General features: G+C 44.0%; 1 long non-coding RNA gene across 1 annotated transcript in view; it reads right to left on the minus strand.

The window, feature by feature from the left end:
* The window catches only part of LOC145529725 (uncharacterized), a 45,702-nt gene extending 26,798 nt beyond the window's left edge, over positions 1–18,904 (minus strand). The window contains exon 1 of the long non-coding RNA XR_014071315.1: positions 17,133–18,904. This is a non-coding gene — a long non-coding RNA (uncharacterized LOC145529725). The remainder of the gene's footprint in view (positions 1–17,132) is intronic.
* Between the last annotated feature and the right edge of the window lie 339 nt (positions 18,905–19,243).

A 19,243-nucleotide genomic window follows, 5' to 3' on the forward strand; every position in this document is an offset into this window, starting at 1 on the left:
AAAAAAAAAAAGAGACTGCATCATGCCAGGAAAATCTGGGTTATCCTTTATTTGTCAATTATTTTATTTACTTCATCAAGAAGTTATCGATCTGCCATTAAGTGACTGCTAATTTGGCTTCCTTCAGGGATAATGAAGTGGGGTTTCCAGAAGGAGGCAGGTCTGCATGAGGGGTGCTGACAGTTACTATGCAACCAGCCCAGTCTCTATACAAAATGGTACCCTTTTCACTTTGCTGAAAAAAAATACATACCGAGGATATTTGAGATTTAACCCTAGCTAAAAATATCTTAGCAGTCTCTTCACTTTATGTGACCAGGAGCCATGACTGTCAGAGTATTTGTAATTGGCTTGGAAAAATAGACCCCACATGAGAGGAATTCTGAGTTACAGACCTTGGAGCTGAGCTGGGGATTAGAGGCTATCTTCACCCAATGGTAATTAAGTGGAAGGCTCTCTTTCTGTGGAATTTCTATCAATTAACCTTCTCACTTTTGCTCATTTGCCCTGCTAATGAGTGATTTATTGCCTTATACCCTGCCCCATCTTTGAAAAGCTCTGACTATCAATAAGTCCTTTTATTCTGCATGACTATTTTTGTGACACAAGAAATGCAGACTTGTGGATACATATTAGAAAACATACATTAAAAGAACGAAAAATACTATCTTTTAAACTCAGTCTTATCAAACTTTTTATACTGTGCATATAGCATGTTTTCCTTTTGATAAAAATAGTATTGTACTATAAAGACTGCTCTAGGACTTCCTTGGTGGTGCAGTGGTTAAAAACTCACCTGCCAATGTAGGAGACATGGGTTCAGTCCCTGGTATGGGAAGATTCCACATGCCACAGTGAAACTAATCTGGTGCACTGCAGCTACTGAACCCTGTGCACCCTAAAGCCTGTGTTCTGCAATAAGAAAAGCTACTGCAATGAGAAGCCCACGCACTGCAATTAGAGAAGTGACATGGGAGGCAACCAAGACCCAGCATAGTCAAAAATTAATTAACTAATTAAAGAAAAGACTGCTCTAAAAACTGAGATTCTAAAAACTGACAACAGAGTGTATTATGAATATGTAGTCATGTCGTCATTGTAAGAAAGCTCTTTTTTCACATATCGGATTGAAGCCAGCCCCCTAAAATAACTTCCATTCATTAGTCTAAGGTGGCTTCTAGACCAGTACAGGATTATCTTCTCCTTCTTCTACAAAACAGATTCTAAGCCTCAGTGCAGAATCTCAAGAGCTTTATTCAGAAAACCTGATATACGGTCCTAATCAAGTAATGCTACCATTTAGATGACTTGACATTTGTTTGTTTGCATGTGTGTTTATGGGTATGTGTGTGTGTATTTTTAAAAGAACGAACCCAGCATTCCACAGGATAAGGCTACATCTTACTACATCTTCAGTTCAGTTCAGTCACTCAGTCGTGTCTGACTTGTTGCGACCCCATGAATTGCAGCACGCCAGGCCTCTCTGTCCATGACCAACTCCTGGAGTCTACCCAAACCCATGTCCATCGAGTCGGTTATGTCATCCAACCATCTCATCCTCTGTCGCCCCCTTCTCCTCCTGCCCCCAATCCTACCCAGCATTAGGGTCTTTTCCAATGAGTCAACCCTTTGCATGAGGTGGCCAAAGTATTGGAGTTTCAGCTTCAACATCAGACCTTCCAATGAACACCCAGGACTGATCTCCTTTAGGATGGATTGATTGGATCTCCTTGCAGTCCAAGGGACTCTCAAGAGTCTTCTCCAACACCACAGTTCAAAAGCATCAATTCTTCGGCGCTCAGCTTTCTTCACCATCCAACGCTCACATCCATACATGACCACTGGAAAAACCATAGCCTTGACTAGACGGACTTTTGTTGGCAAAGTAATGTCTCTGCTTTTAAATATGCTACCTAGGTTGGCCATAACCTTCCTTCCAAGGAGTAAGCGTCTTTTAATTTCATGGCTGCAGTCACCATTAGCAGTGATTCTGGAGCCCAAAAAAATAAAGTCTGACACTGTGTCCACTGTTTCCCCATCTATTTCCCATGAAGTGATGGGACCAGATGCCATGATCTTAGTTTTCAGAACGTTGAGCTTTAAGCCAACTTTTTCACTCTCCTCTTTCACTTTGATCAAGATGCTCTTTAGTTCTTCTTCACTTTCTGCCATAAGGGTGGTGTCATCCACATATCTGAGGTTATTGATATTTCTCCTGGCAATCTTGATCCCCACTTGTGTTTCTTCCAGCCCAGCATTTCTCATGATGTACTCTACATAGAAGTTAAATAAGCAGGGTGACAATATACAGCCTTGACGTACTCCTTTTCCTATTTGGAACCAGTCTGTTGTTCCATGTCCAGTTCTAACTGTTGCTTCCTGACTTGCATACAGGTTTCTCAAGAGACAGGTCAGATAGTCTGGTATTGCCATCTCTTTCAGAATTTTCCACAGTTTATTGTGATCCACACAGTCAAAGGCTTTGGCATAGTCAATAAAGCAGAAATAGATGTTTTTCTGGAACTCTCTTGCTTTTTCGATGATCCAGCAGATATTGGCAATTTGATCTCTGGTTCCTCTGCCTTTTCTAAAACCAGCTTGAACATCTGGAAGTTCACGGTTCACGTATTGCTGAAGCCTGGCTTGGAGAATTTTGAGCATTACTTTACTAGCATGTGAGATGAGTGCAATTGTGCAGTAGTTTGAGCATTCTTTGGCATTACCTTTCTTTGGGATTGGAACGAAAACTGACCTTTTCCAGTCCTGTGGCCACTGCTGAGTTTTCCAAATTTGCTGGCATATTGAGTGCAGCACTTTCACAGCATCACCTTTGAGGATTTGAAATAGCTCAACTGGAATTCCATCACCTCCACTAGCTTTGTTCGTAGAGATGTTTTCTAAGGCCCACTTGACTTCTCATTCCAGGATGTTTGGCTCTAGGTGAGTGATCACACCATCGTGATTATCTGGGTCATGAAGATCTTTTTTGTACAGTTCTTCTGTGTATTCTTGCCACCTCTTCTTAATATCTTCTGCTTCTGTTAGGTCCATACCATTTCTGTCCTTTATCAAGCCTATCTTTGCATGAAATGTTCCTTTGGTATCTCTAATTTTCTTGAAGAGCTCTCTAGTCTTTCCCAATCTGTTGTTTTCCTCTATTTCTTTGCATTGATCACTGAGGAAGGCTTTCTTATCTCTCCTTGCTATTCTTTAGAACTCTGCATTCAGATGGGAATATCTTTCCTTTTCTCCTTTGCTTTTCACTTCTCTTTTCTTCCCAGCTATCTGTAAAGCCTCCTCAGACAGCCATTTTGCTTTTTTGCATTTCTTTTCCATGGGGATTGTCTTGATCCCTGTCTCCTGTACAATGTCACAAATCTCTGTCCATAGTTCATCAGGCACTCTGTCTATCAGGTCTAGTCCCTTAAATCTATTTGTCACTTCCACTGTATACTCATAAGGGATATGATCTAGGTCATACCTGAATGAACTAGTGGTTTTCCCTACTTTCGAAAAAGTATTTCCTATTTATCTATTTCTGATCTGAACGTAACTTTCCTCTTCAGTAGAGATGGTCATCCTACCCATCCAAGACAAGCAGGGGGCAGACAGAGGATGAGATGGTTAGATAGCATCACTGACTCAGTGGACATGAATTTCAGCAAACTCCAAGAAATAGCAGAGAACAGAGGAGCTTGGTGTGCTGCAGTCCATGGGGTCAAAAAGAAACTGACCCAACTTAGAGAATGAACAACAACAACAGGGATGCCCAAAGTCGATCTCCAGAATGGTATGACAGACTTGGAATTACCATGATGAGGCTCAGAAAGAACTTAGAGACACACACACAATTAACAAGGGCTAAAAAAATTATCCACAATATAGCTTACATTTCCCAGGCTCCTGATGACACTGCTGTAGATTTCCACTCTAGCATCAGGCTAGCCCAGGAAGCTGAGAGTTTTGCAATGAGAGTTGAACTCTAAAGAAAGCTGAGCACCAAAGAACTGATGCTTTTGAACTGTGGCTTGGAGAAGACTCTTGAGAGTCCCTTGGACTGCAAGGAGACCAAACCAGTCAATCCTAAAGGAAATCAGCCCTGAATATTCATTGGAAGGACTGATGCTGAAACTGAAACTCCAATACTTTGGCCACCTGATGCAGGCAACTGACTCATTGGAAAAGACCTGATGCTGGGAAAGATTGAAGGTGGGAGGATAAGGGAACAACAGAGGATAAGATGGTTGGATGGCATCACTGACTCCATGGACTGAGTTTGAGCAAGCTCCAGGAGTTGGTAAAGGACAGGGAAGCCTGGAGTGCTGCAGTCCTTGGAGTCGCAAAGAGTCGGACACAACTGAGTGACTGAACTGAACTGAACTGAAACCCAATTAAATTAGTCATAGAAACACCTCTAACAAGCATGCCCAACAAAACTTCAGAGCCATGCACTTTAGTCACTGTAGCAGGTATTTGTGGCCCACAGTATTTAAGTAGATAAATCACCCTATGTCTTTATTCTCTAAAACAAGGTAAACGTTATTTAGAGAAATTAAGGGAGACTCGTGCTCATGTCAGAGAAGGCAATGGCACCCCACTCCAGTACTCTTGCCTGGAAAATCCCATGGATGGAGGAGCCTGGTAGGCTGCAGTCCATGGGATCACTAAGAGTCGGACAAGACTGAGCGACTTCACTTTCACTTTTCACTTTCATGCATTGGAGACGGAAATGGCAACCCACTCCACTGTTCTTGCCTGGAGAATCCCAGGGATGGCGGAGCCTGCTGGGCTGCCATCTATGGGGTTGCACAGAGCCGGACACGACTGAGGTGACTTAGCAGCTTGTTCATGTATGGAGGAATATGCCATGTTCATGTATGGGAAGAACAATTTGACATTGCAAATATGTAAAACTGATTTATAGATTCAATGCAATTCCAGTCTAAACCCCAGAAGTTTTTCCTATAGCAAACTGACAAACTAGTTATAATATTTACATGGAAATTCTGAATAATCTAGAAGGAAACAATCAAAGCTAAAGGACTTCCCAGATATTAAGGCTTACAATGGAGCTGCGGTAGGTACCAGGTGGTGCTAGTTTTTAAAAAATAAAACCCATCAGCAGAATGCAGGAGATCTAAGAGACTTGGGTTTAATCCCTGAATCAGGAAGATCCTCTGGAGAAGGAAATGGCAACCCACTTAAATATTCTTGCCTAGAGAATCCCATGGACAGAGAAGCCTGGCAGACCATGGTCCACTGAGTTGCAAGAGTTGGACATGACTGAAGTGATTTAGCACACACATGGAATGTAATAATTATGAACACAACTGAGTGACTGAACTGAGCTGATGAAACTGGCACAAAAATAAACAAGTGGATCAATGGAACAGAATGAAGTTGAGAACAGACCTGTGAAAGAAAAATCAAGGTAAGCCTGGGTTTCAGATTCCATTTACTAGGACTGGTAAGATGTCCATGTGATGTCAGTCCTTATTGTGGCTCCCTCATTCCATCTCTTGGGCTATAGATAAACCAGAAGTTTTCTTATATGGCTTCAAGAAAGAAGTCTGGCTCAGGAAAACCACAAGTGTGTCCCTCTTGATGTCCACCCCACTGACCACTGGCTGGATCCCTGGGGTTCCTCTCCTCTCATCCCTAGGTCCAGTGCTTACTGCCCAGACTTCAGAAACATCCAGGCTGGCACTCTTCAGGTCCTGCCATCCTTTGTGGGGGCTAGAGTTCCAGTTGTCTGTGTGCCCCAGAGTACCATTTTCCCATCCAAAAGCTGAGGAGGCCATCTTCTCTTCTTCTCAGATAATTCAGCTGATCTTATAAAGGCAAACCAAATTCCATCTCAAAAAAGAGTATGTTGCCGCTGCTTAGTCACTCAGTCATGTCCAACTCTTTGCAACCCTATGGACTGTAGTAAGAACACTGGAGTGGGTTGCTGTTTTCTCCTCCAGGGAATCTTCCTAACCCAGAGATGGAATCTTTGTCTCCTGCATGTCTTGCATTGGCAGGTGGATTCTTTACCGTTGAGCCACCTGGGAAGCCCTAAAAAGAGTATATCCAATGTTAAAAGGCTGCCCCCTTACTTTTACATAAAACCAGAGCTTTCACACCGATTACCTGGAAGGAAGGAGTGTTGTCACCTGTGGAATAGACAGCACAGCACGGAAAGCATTAGGGTAGCAGAGGCTGGCGGACACACAGCGTTTCTCGGGAGGACTTTCCAGCACTATAAATAACTGGGTGTGGGACTCTTAATGAGGTCCTGACTCAGAGATGGACAGACAGGACGTGGCATTTCTGAACTCTCTGTGGCTCCTTCCTTTCACCCCTCACACGAGGAGCTGCTGTGTCACTGGCCCTGGCTCCTTCAATGTCTCCCCAGCATGTTAATTCACCTCTGTTCCCGGTCCTGGGTGAAAGTGAAAGTGTTGGTCATTCAATCGTGTCTGACATGATGTGACCCCATGGACTGTAAGCCCACCAGGCTCCTCTGTCCATGGAATTCTCCAGGCAAGAATACTGGAATGGGTTACCATTTCCTTCACCAGGGGATCTTCCTAACCCAGGGGTCAAACCCAGGTCTCCTGCCTTGCAGGCAGATTCTTCACCATCTGAACCCTCAGGAAGCCCCTGGCACTGGGTCAGTTCAGTTCAGTCACCCAGTCGTGTCTGACTCTTTGCAACCCCATGAACCGCAGCATGCCAGGCCTCCCTGTCCATCACCAGCTCCCGGAGTCCACCCAAACCCGTGTCCATAAAGTCGATGATGCCATACAGCCATCTCATCCTCTGTCGTCCCCTTCTCCTCCTGCTGTAATCAAGATTGCTGGGAGAAATATTAATAACCTCAGATATGCAGATGACACCACCCTTATGGCAGAAAGCGAAGAAGACCTAAAGAGCCTCTTGATGAAAGTGAAAGAGGAGAGTGAAAAAGTTGGCTTAAAGCTCAACATCCAGAAAACTAAGATCATGTTGTCCAGTCCCATCACTTCATGGCAGATAGATGGGGAAACAGTGGAAACAGTGGCTGACTTTATTCTTCTGGGCTCCAAAATCACTGCAGATGGTGATTGCAGCAATGAAATTAAAAGACGCTTGCTTCTTGGAAGGAAAGTTATGACCAACCTAGACAGCATATTATAAAGCAGAGACATTACTTTGTCAACAAAGGTCCGTCTAGTCAAGCCTATGGTTTTTCCAGTGGTCACGTATGGATGTGAGAGTTGGACTATAAAGAAAGCTGAAAGCTGAAGAATTGATGCTTTTGAACTGTGGTGTTGGAGAAGACTCTTGAGAGTCCCTTGGCCTGCAAGGAGATCCAACCAGTCCATCCTAGAGGAGATCAGTCCTGGGTGTTCATTGGAAGGACTGATGTTGAAGCTGAAACTCCAATACTTTGGCCACCTGATGCGAAGAACTGACTCACTGGAAAATACCCTGATGCTGGGAAAGATTGAGGGCGGGAGGAGAAGGGGACAACAGAGGATGAGATGGCTAGATGGCATCATCCAGGTACTGGGTAAGCTTGACTTATTTTTCACCCAGACAATCTTCAAGAGCTTCCAGATTATCCTTTCTACTTCTAATCACCAACCCCAGCACTACCAATTCTTAGACAATTAATCCATCTATCACCACTATAAATTTCTTGAAAGCAAATGTTGATTTTATCAATACTCCACACACAAACTTTTAGTGACCGACTATTGTGGCCAACTGAATTCATACAAATTTCTGGGCTCTGTGTTTAAAGTTCTCTCTCTGTCTCTGTCTCTATCTGTCTATCTTTATCCTTTCTCTCTCTTCACTCTGAGTGTGTGAATGCACATGTATACACTTGATATCTGACATCTTGCTTATACATACACACTATATATAGCAAAGATGTTATGCAATAAAATCTGAAGGCTAAAACTATTTGCACAAGATATTTTCAAGGGCCAGGGGTGCTGTGCAAAAACTCAGGATGTACCAGGTATGAATCATGGACCCAAACAGCTTGGTGTCTACTGTGGTTGAAGAAACAGGCTGCCATGATCTATCAAAAGAATAAGCAATTCACTTCAGCTTCTTAGCTTTTAATCATCTGCATCTCAAATTCCATTTGTCTATTTAAAATCTGCCCTGATCTTCCTGACCCACTGTTACATTCCATTGCTCAGCCAGGAGCCAGAAAAATGGACTCACTGGCTCACACAGGCTCTTTTGAGCTAAGACCAACTTGAGGGATGAAATGGCTGATAAAGCGCACTTTGCTATCCACAGCTCCGTACTTCAAATTACATGTAAAATTTCCTCAGAAGAAAGATGCCCTCCTTTCAGTCTGAACTCATTAAAACTGTCTTTTAAAATTCTTTTAAATTACAGAAAGTGATATGCCACTCTAAACATATTTATTTGGGATTCTCTTGCATTTCATGCTTTCTTCATCTTCTCTAGCTCTGGCTTCCTCCTTTTCTGTCCTTTGGATGCATCTGCCTGCAGCAAATGTTTTTAGAAACACATCTCCCCTGAAATAGCTTGCTTGAAAATTCACACAGAGTAGAGGAGAAGGAAGAGGCAGTCCCACTGATCGCCTCTCCCCATCCGCACCACTTGTCCGATTGTTTCAATATATTGTTTTCAGTTGGAAGGGGAGACGCTTGCTGACCAAGAAATTCTAAAATCAATTTAAAGATTTTTTTTTATTTCTGTCTCTACTGTATAGAATTTTATCCAAGCCATAAATAAATTAAAAGGTCCACCATCAAACAAACCAGTGAATGCCAAGCATGTCATTAATACTTCTGACATAAATGATCAGAATAATAAAAATGAAAACCCACTTCCTGGGTGAGATGAGGAGGGAGGAGAAGGCAATACCAGGTTGTTAGATAATCAATGAGGCCATCTCCACTCAGAACTCTGTCTCTGAAACCGAATATGTTATACGGGAGAAGGCGCTATGGGAGGAGGATTTTTAAATCCCAGGAGATAAGCAGGATGGCTCAAAGCATCTGAGGCTGCCACCCACGTTTTTACTGTCAGTCAGATTCTATAAGAGGGAAAGCTGCATCTCTGGAGAGTAGAGACACAGTCTGCCCACTCACCCTGAGGATCACTAGGTGGGTTCGAACCCCTTGCCTGTGGGCTTCACGGATCTGACACTTTCATTCTCTCCTCTGCCTTCTTCCTTCCTCCTCCCAGGTTGCCGCCAGCCTCAAGGGAGGACCAGGGACTACACTCTGCTGAGCTCCAGAACCCACTGCAGGCTCTGGCCCCCAGGATGCCTCTGGAATATGAGTCCATCTCAGTGATAATTGGGAAGTAGGTAGGTGGGTCCCCTAGTTCTGGTGCAAAAATAGAGCTGAGGAGACCTATCCACTCCTGGAGTGCCTCGAGGGTGAGGGGCATGCTGGGATTTGAAGGCATGCCTTAGGGTGAGTTGAGTTTCCCCCACAAAACAGCCTCTGCTGCGAGCACTGGGGAAGGAGTCATTTTCTTTGGAAGGTGAGAGGAGAGAGAAGAGGGTGAGACAGGAAAGGCAGAGATGGCAGGTAAAGTGGGATGCAGCCTGCCTGTCCCTGCCCTGGGCGACAGGCTCTCAGACACATGGAAGTAGGTGGTGCAAGAACAGTGTGGCTGGAAATGTGTTCCGAGACCTCGACGGGAAGATGCCGCCAACCAGGGCATCCCTCTCCCAGTGTGCAGGGGCACAGACCCCGGTGGTGTGGGGGACAGGCCTGGCCCCGGGCAATGTCAGCAAGCTGGAGGGTGACCACAGAGTGAGGTCGCCTGCCACCCGGCTTGGTCTCCAGTGTCCACACACAGCCCCTCCCCAAAGCTGTCCACCCTCAAAGCCCCCTCAGATCACGAGCACACACAGCAGCTCTTCCTGCTTCCCCTGGGCTACCTCCTTCCCAAGTAGTCACTCGCCCAATTCAAAGTCTCAGCGTGTCAGAAGGCCAAACTCTTATAAGGGAGTGGCACTCTCAGGGTCATTCCACACCAGGAACATTGCCTGGGAGCTTGCTGGAAATGAAGATGCTCAGTTCCTATGTGCCTCAGGTGAGCCATTCCTGGCCTCTGGACTGAATATGCCCTCTGATTCTGATACTTAAGTCTAAACGCCATTGATATTGGTCTCAGGTTATCCGTGGGACATTATACTCAAAGGTAGCAGCTTAGAAACTTTTCTGAAGATTAGAATTTTTTGATAAAGAGAAAATGAAAGAGAATTACTTTGACCATTAAAGAAAAATATGTACTTCACATATCATGCTGCAAGAGAGGTTTTTAACTTGGGGACACCACAGACCCCTCCTGGCACCAAAGTTTTCTAGACAGAATGGATTTGTGAGCATATCTGGGGAGAAATTACATCTCATGTTCACTAAATTCTGCCACAATTTAACACTTTTATTCAACCCTGAACATCGGCTGATAAACCAGAGTGGCATCGGTGGCTCTTGTGACTGTGTCACCAGTAACACCATGGCTCTGTGCAGAACACTTGAGAGTTGTTGTAGATACCTTGGCTAGTGTGCCTGTCTCTGCTTCAGTCTTGTTATTGAATGTGTTAACAGAGCTCAAGGAGAACCATTTCTCCCCTTGTAAAACTTATGACACTAATGCATAGGGTTTTTCTTCTCACTGATAACCATTCTCTCGACCTCAGTGGTAAGGGGTGTCCTACAACTTAATTCAATGCTGACACTAACCACACAGAGTCAGCACAGAACCCATGTGTTAGGGAATCGGCCCGCAAGGCTGATCCCACTTCCTAAGCCATCACATCACCTGTACTTCTGACTAACCAGGTCTAGACTGGAGTTTGTTCCCAAGACTCCCTTCCAGGTTCTATTATTTGTGAAAATGGATGACAGAACTCAGAAAAGTGCTTACATTTACGGTGGTTTATTGTTGTCTTTCAGTCACTTGGTTGTATCCAACTCTTTGCAAGCCCATGGACTGCAGCACGCCAGGCTTTCCTGTCCCTCACCATCTCCCAGAGTTTTCTCAACTCATGTCCATCGAGTCGGTGATGCCATCCAAACATCTCATCCTCTGTCATCCCCTTCTCCTCCTGCCCTCAATCTTTCCCAGCATCAGGGTCTTTTCCTATGAGTCAGCTCTTCGTATCAGGTGGCCAACGTATTGGAGCTTCAGCTTCAGCATCAGTCCTTCCAATGAATACTCGGGATTGATTTCCTTTAGGACTGACTTGTTTATGACAAAGGATACAAATGAATAGCCAGATGAAGAGGTGTGTAGGTTGATGCCTGGAAGAGTCCCATGTTGAGGAGCTTCTGTCCCTACAGAGTTGGGGTGCATCACCCCACACCCGTGGATGTGTTCACAGACCCAGAAACTCCTCAAACCCCATAGTTTAGGGATTTTTTAAATGGAGGCTTCACCTTGTAGGCGTGACCTCTCACTGACTCAGTCTCCAGCCTCTCTCCCTTCCTGGAGTATGGAGGATGGAGATGAAATTCCTAAGCTTCTAATCACATCTTGTCTTTCTGGTGACCAGCCTCCATTCTGAAGCCACTTGAGAGCCTATCCAGAGTGCCCTCCTTAGAACAAAAGGTGTTCCTATCACCCCTGAAATTATAATGAATTCAGGAGCCCTGGGTCAGGAACTAGGAATCAAGAAGCAAATATGAAACCAAGAGATGTTCTCGGCACCCATCACTCAGAAAGTTACAAGGGTCTTGCAAGTTCTTTGCCAGAAACTGGGGGCAGAGACCAAACCTAGGTTTCTTATTCTATCACAGATGCACATGTATCAGAGAGAGGAAAGGAGAAGAGAGGGGAAGTAGGGGGAGGGAAGGAAAAGCAGCAGCCCAGGGCCAGATTGCACCAAGCAGTCTCTTGAAAAGAGAGAAGGAGAAAAGAGGAGGAGGGAAAAGATTCAGCTTAAAACAAGGAAATACTGAACGTGGACACATTTATCTAAAGGCAATGATCATATATCAAGCACCTGCACTGTCCAGGCAGGATGCTAAGCACAAGAGTTAAGAATCATAAAATGTAGCTCTTTTCTTGGGAAATTCACTTTAAGCTCATCTAATCATAACAAAATTTTTCATTAAGTAAATATCAATCATCTACATGCAACACTACCAACGATTATTAAATTAAAAGGGAGTGGGGCTCCAGGACTCAAAGAGCCTTCCAATGTGGTCAGTTGGACAAGTTACAAAGCAATTCAGGATTACAGGGGAGTGTCCTGTAATAAGTGGGTCTTCTCAAGTGGCTCAGTGGTAAAGGATCCTCTTGCCAGTGTAGGAGATGCAGGAGATGTGTGTTCGATCCCTGGGTGGGGAAGATACCCTGGAGTAGGGAATGGCAACCCACTCCAGTATTCTTGCCTGGAAAATTCCATGGCCGGAGGAGACTGGCGGACTACAGTTCATGCAGTCGCAAAGAATTGGACATGACTGCGCACATGCACACGCTTGTGATAAATCCCCAGCAAGGAACAAGAGGTCTTAGTGGACTCTGAGGAGGAGCAGTTCCTGAGGGCTAGAGGGAAACAGAGGACATCCCGAGGAGGAGGACTGGGGCGTTCTCTGCCTGGGGGACTCAAAGGTCAGAGCAGGGTGGTCTTCAAGTTGGGAAAGAGGTGATTAGACTAGATCAACATGGCTGAAGCAGAGGGCTTATGTAGGAGTCTGAGACAGCTTCAAAGAGTGCGGAAGTTTAAACTAGAGCCAAGTTTGATAAGGTTTCAAATGCCAGGCTAAGTCTAAAATTCTATCAGCCGCCAACATGTGTAGGTAGTGGGTGCTACTTTTTATATCAGGATGCCATCAATCAACACAGAATCAAAAACCAATCAAGGCATGCTCAATCCCCATGCCCAGTGAATATTTAGTGCATTTTTAAAAGTACTACCAGATCTAAACGTAATACCAGAAACTATAAAACTCATAGAGGAAAACATAGGCAAAACATTCTCCGACATAAATCACAGCAGGATCCTCCATGACCCACCTCCCAGAATATTGGAAATAAAAGCAAAAATAAACAAATGGGACCTAATTAAAATTAAAAGCTTTTGCACAACAAAGGAAACTATAAGCAAGGTGAAAAGACAGCCTTCAGAATGGGAGAAAATAAGAGCAAACTAAGCAACAGACAAACAATTAATCTCAAAAATATACAAGCAACTCCTACAGCTGAATTCCAGAAAAACAAACGACCCAATCAAAAAATGGGCCAAAGAACTAAACAGACATTTCTTCAAAGAAGACATACAGATGGCTAACAAACACATGAAAAGATGCTCAACATCAATCACTATTAGAGAAATGCAAACCAAAACCAAAATGAGGTACCATTTCACACCAGTCAGAATGGCTGCTATCCAAAAGTCTACAAGCAATAAATGCTGGAGAGGGTGTGGAGAAAAGGGAACCCTCTTACACTGTTGGTGGGAATGCAAACTAGTACAGCCACTATGGATAACAGTGTGGAGATTCCTTAAAAAACTGGGAATAGAACTGCCATATGACCCAGCAATCCCACTGCTGGGCATACACACCGAGGAAACCAGAATTGAAAGAGATGCGTGTACGCCAATGTTCATCGCAGCACTGTTTACAATAGCCAGGACATGGAAGCATCCTAGATGCCCATCAGCAGACAAATGGATAAGGAAGCTGTGGTACATATACACAATGGAATATTACTCAGCAATTAAAAAGAATACATTTGAATCAGTTCTATTGAGATGGATGAAACTGGAGCCCATTATACAGAGTGAAGTTAACCAGAAAGAAAAACACCAATACAGTATGCTAATGCATATATATGGAATTTGAAAGATGGTAATGATAACCCTATATGCGAGACAGATTAAGAGACACAGATGCATAGAACAGTCTTATGGACTCTGAGGGAGAAGGTGAGGGTGGGTTGTTCTGAGAGAATAGCATTGAAACATGCATATTATCATATGTGAAACAGAACACCACTCCAGGTTCAATGCATGAGACAAATGCTCAGGGCTGGGGCAATGGGATGACCCAGAGGGATGGGATGGGGAGGGAGGTGGGAGGGGGATTCAGGATGGGGAACACATGTAAACCCATGGCTGATTCATGTCAATGTATGGCAAAAACCACTATAATATTGTAAAGTAATTAGCCCCCAACTAAAATAAATAAATTTATTAAAAAAAAAAATTCTGGAGGAAAACTTTAAAAAAGAAAAAAAAAAAAAAGTACTACCAGAGGTAGTAAACATCCGTCTTATTTTCTTTATTATTTCCCCTTTCCCCTCTTCCCCACATTATGTGATTATCTGAAAAAATTAGGAAGTGTCAGATTGACCCTCCGTTGCGATGTAAATGCAATATCCCAGCAGTCCTAAGCTTAGGCTGACCCCTAATGGTTTCATGAAATATGTTCACTTAAGAATCTTTTAAAGTAGATTTTCAGAGTAGTCTGCACAGAGGAATTAGCACACAGGAATTAGGGAAACTCAAACTTCCTGCTGCTCGGTCCCACCCCAGCTGAGCATGGGCCAGGCCTCAGAACTTTTAAGCATTGCCCGGATTTATGAGAATTCTTGAAGTCAGGTTAAATTATCCCTTCAACTCGGTTGTTCTTTACTCAAAGTTATTTTGTCTGTCCAGGTCTTTTGCATTTCTGGCTTAAGTGGTAAAGAATCCACCTGCAAAGCAGGAAATGCAGCACACGTGGGTTTGATCCATGGGTGGGGAGGATCCCCTGGAGGAGGGCATGACAACCCACTCCAGTATTCTTGCCAGGAGAATCTCATGGACAGAGGGGCCTGGCAGGCTACAGTCCATGGGGTCGCAAAGAGTCAGACAGGCCTGAAGCACTTGACACGCACGCACACACACTGCGTTATCATTTTTGGCATAAAGATCTTGAAAAACCGGATCCCTCACACACAGAGCTGATGCCAATGTAAAAAGTCACAGCCACTTTGGAAAAGTTTGACAATTTCCTAGAAAATTAAACCTACGTCTGGTATATGACCCGACCATATGCTGCCAGGCATTTCCCAGGAGGAATGGAAGCCCATGTCCCAGAAAGACTCACACAGGAACGTTCCAGCACCATCACGGTAAGTGTTCCACTGAACTTACTGCTTTTCCTCCCCTTCACAGTCACCTCCCAAGTAAGGCATTCTTGGGAAAACTCTTGACTTGGGTTCTGCTTGTGGGATCCCAGTTTATAGAAACTGAAATCTAAAATAACAATGAGGTAGAAAAATTGTCATCCATTATTTAACCAAAAGAGCTTCTCTTGTTTTGTTTTGATTTTCTAAATACAGCTTGATATATCCTAGGATGAACAGTGAGAATTTAAAGGACAGAGTCCTTCCTGGGACCTGACCACAGAAGAGAAGGTAAAACCAGCCTTTCTTCCTAAACAAAGAAAAGTATTGATACTTATGATTCAGGAAGACAAAGGAGAGATGAAAGCAAAGGAAGGATAGGGAGAAAGGAACAAGTAAGTTGGATGCAACTGGGACCAGGGGAGGGGGACCCGGCTAAGGAGCCTGATGAAACCTGCAGCCCATGACAGCGTGATTTCTATCAATGTCCTCCTGTGAACTCCTCTAAGGTCCCACAAGTGCACAGGGCTCACCAGTGCTGTGAGTGGGTTGTGCTGTGCTAAGTTGCTTCAGTCATGTCTAACTCTTTGTGACCCTATGGACTGTAGCTCGCCAGGCTCCTCTGTCCATGAGATTTTTCCAGGCAAGAATACTGGAAAGGGTTGCCATTTCCTTCTGCAGGGGATCTTCCCAACTCAGGGATCAAACCTGCATCTCTTATGTTTCCTGCGTTGGCAGGCAGGTTCTTTACCACTAGCAGTACCTGTGAGTGGCTGGACTTCTGCATAAACAAGGTATTGAGGTTCTTATCTCATGAGACAAAACAGAGACCGGGAGGAATGGAAGCAGAGCCTGAGGCTGAGATGATGCCTTACATATTTGGTCTTCCCTGGTGTCTCAGTTGGTTAAGAATCTACCAGCAATGAGGGAGACCTGGGTTCAATCCCTGGGTTGGGAAGATCCCCTGGAGGAGGGCATGGCAACCCACTCCAGCATTCTTGCCTGGAGAATCCCCATGGACAGAGGAGCCTGGGGGGCTACAGTCCATGGGGTGGCAAATCAGAGGGGTGGCTCTGATGGTCAAGTCCACCTGGCTGTCTGGAAAACAGGGTAGAAGGGACAGGAGTAAGTGAGAAACCCTAAGAAAACATGCCTCATCTCCTATCCATGCCAGATCTAGATAGGGTTCTCCTTCTGCAGGTGAAGACACAGCTATTGCCTTTTCTTGTCTGGTGGAGGGTGGAGGGTGGTGAGAGGAAGGCCAGGGGATGCAACATCAGCTCAATGCATGGGGATTTCCTTGAGGGACAGAGAAATGAAAATCGGGAGGAAAGAAGTGAGCCTGCGCCAGCCCAGCAAGGAGGATTCAGACACAGAACAGGAAACAGAGAAGGAAGGTCGGTAAAGGAAGTGACACTGCTCCAGAACTGAAGCTCAGGACAGTAATAGCCTCACATTTCATAGTTTAGAGCAGCTGTAAATTGGAAGTACTCTTGCCTGGAAAATCCCATGGACGGAGGAGCCTGGTGGGCTACAGTCCATGGGGTCGCTAAGAGTCGGACACGACTGAGCGACTTCACTTTCACTTTTCCCTTTCATGCACTGGAGAAGGAAATGGCAACCCACTCCAGTATTCTTGCCTGGAGAATCCCAGGGACGGCGGAGCCTGGTGGGCTGCCGTCTATGGGGTCGCACAGAGTCGGACACGACTGAAGCGACTTAGCAGCAGCAGCAGCAAATTAGAAGGGGTGGATGACCTCTGAGTGCAGTGACCTCAGTCCACGGAGGGGACATTGACCTTTCAAAGCGTTGCTCCTGGGGCTGGATGATTAGCAATGAAGAACTGGCCGAGTCTAACCTTACAATAACCACAATTACATTCCGGGGGGTGGGCACCACATCTTCAAAATGATGTGGCTTTTTCAGAACAAATTTCCCAAGGAACGAACCACATGAATATATGCTATATCAAATAATTTTTCATGATGCTAGGAAACTTGCATTTCTAGGTACACACTAGCTACAAGGTTGTGACTTACCACTCAGAGAACTGCTTCTGTTAATTTGGTGAGGGAAATTGAATTTGTGGACAATGAAGAATGAAATCAGGGCCAAGTCTCACAGTAACTTGATGTTCACAGTAAGAAATCGTTATCTGGGTGTAATGAGCAACCAGAGGAGTGGAAGGGTTTCCTTTGGGGAAAAGTCTGGTCTCATTTAACAGCAAGGCATGCAGAGATGCTTTCCAGGTTCAAGGTGCAGATGAGCCAGCATCACTAATGTAGGCGCTGCCACTAAAATGCGCTTACTTCACCCCTGCAGATTCCTGATCGTCTGTTTGGTTTTCTTCCATCCCTCCCTAAGGACGATCACAGGTTCTTTTAGGGCTTTAATAAGACTTAGAGTTGATCTTCCTCTCTTTATCGTCTCCTTCCTCACCATCAACTCATGTAGAGTATTGGACTCCTTAGGTTGTTGGTGCAAGGTTGTGTGTGCTGCGGAAACTGAAGCGTTCAATTTAAGCTACGGCCAGGGAGTGTGCAACGTGTGCTCATGACGCCACCTCCTGGTGCCATGTGGTATTGAACAGCACACTGAAAGAGTTCTCAAGGTTTTTGTTCACAGAAACCCTGTACACCCCAAAATTATTGAGGATCAATATTGAGAATCAATATTTATAGTATTATAAATTGCAAACAAAAATGTTAACATTTCTTAAATCATTAAAATAGCAAAAATAAAATCATTACATATTAATATAAATAACATCTTCATGAAAAAGATCGTTTCCCAAAACAAAAAATTGGTGAGAATAACTGTCTTGTTTGAAATTGCTGCATATGTAGTATAGAACTTAATAAAAGACACCGAGATTCTCATGTCCACTTCTACATTTAGTCAATTTCAAGGCGGTGCTTTGGTTGAAGTACATGAAGAAAATCCACCCTCACAGGTATATAGCCTTTTCAAATAATTGGGTATATTCTTCTCTGATACTACATTGAAATCTGACAAGTTGCAGTTTCTTAAGGTTTAGCTGCTCTGTGAAATCTTAAAGCCTATCAGTGAACTTCTTTTCTGTTACATTAAAATCTGTTGTCTCTGTTGCAATTTGAATCTATCTTTATCCACACCTGATTTTGTAACACTGACCTGTGACCATCTGGAAAGCCACTGGCTGCTGAGTTATGAGTTTTAACATATTCCACTACATTCTACAACAGGAAAAAAATGTATTTAGCATTTTCACCACCAATGTCATCAGAAAAGTGTTTAAGTTGAGAAAATGTCTAGTCCACTGTGGTAGACACAAATTTCCCCAAATTTTGCTTTTTGCTTTGAAAGTTCAAATTGTGTCATTGACAACAACTGCCAAGTGACTTTTCTTGCAATGACAGGTTTATTTTGTGCATTTTTGAGAAAATATCTGCCAATATTCAAATCTCAATAAACTTGCTTTGCCTGTCATTTGTTATCTAGAGTAAAAATGATGTTTTGTGAAAAAGTAGATAGTTCATTTCGCAACTCAACAACCTTCCAAGGAGTTTTTCCTTTGGACAAACACAACCTGGTGTGAAGCAGAAGTGCTTTATGCTTACCTCCCATTTCATAATAATTGTTACTGCTTCTTCAAGGTAATTCTTCAGTGAAACTGGCATTTTAAAACCTGATCAAGACATTTAAAGGTGAACCCCTGACACTGTTTATTGTTATTTTGTTCATGAGGGTTTGATGTAAGAACAGAATCCACTCTGTATATTTTAAGCAAGAAAGAGTTGAATATAGTCTTAGGTGCTTACACAGTTACTGTGGAGTCTAACACAAGTTCTAAGCTGGGATTCCAGGATCTTTGTTGTCAGAACACTGTAGAACTGGCCACCAGTAGAACTACCTCCTTGGAGACCACCCCTGGAGTTGTCCCCACATCAACAGGACTCTGGTGTCTATACATCAAGAAACTGGAGACGTATAACAGGAAGATGCTTCAGAGTCCCCTGGCTTAGCAGCAGAGAGTACGGGAAGACAATCTTCACTGAGCTCCTATGATCCAAGTATCATGTGAGTCAATCCAATTCGCAGAATCGAATTTTCATTCGTTACCTCCAACAGCAAAGAAGCCTGGGAAATAGAGTGTTCGGCTTTCTAACCT

This window comes from Giraffa tippelskirchi, chromosome 12 (assembly GCF_054371585.1).
Source record: "Giraffa tippelskirchi isolate mGirTip1 chromosome 12, T2T-mGirTip1v1.2.pri, whole genome shotgun sequence".
Classification (NCBI taxonomy): domain Eukaryota; kingdom Metazoa; phylum Chordata; class Mammalia; order Artiodactyla; family Giraffidae; genus Giraffa; species Giraffa tippelskirchi.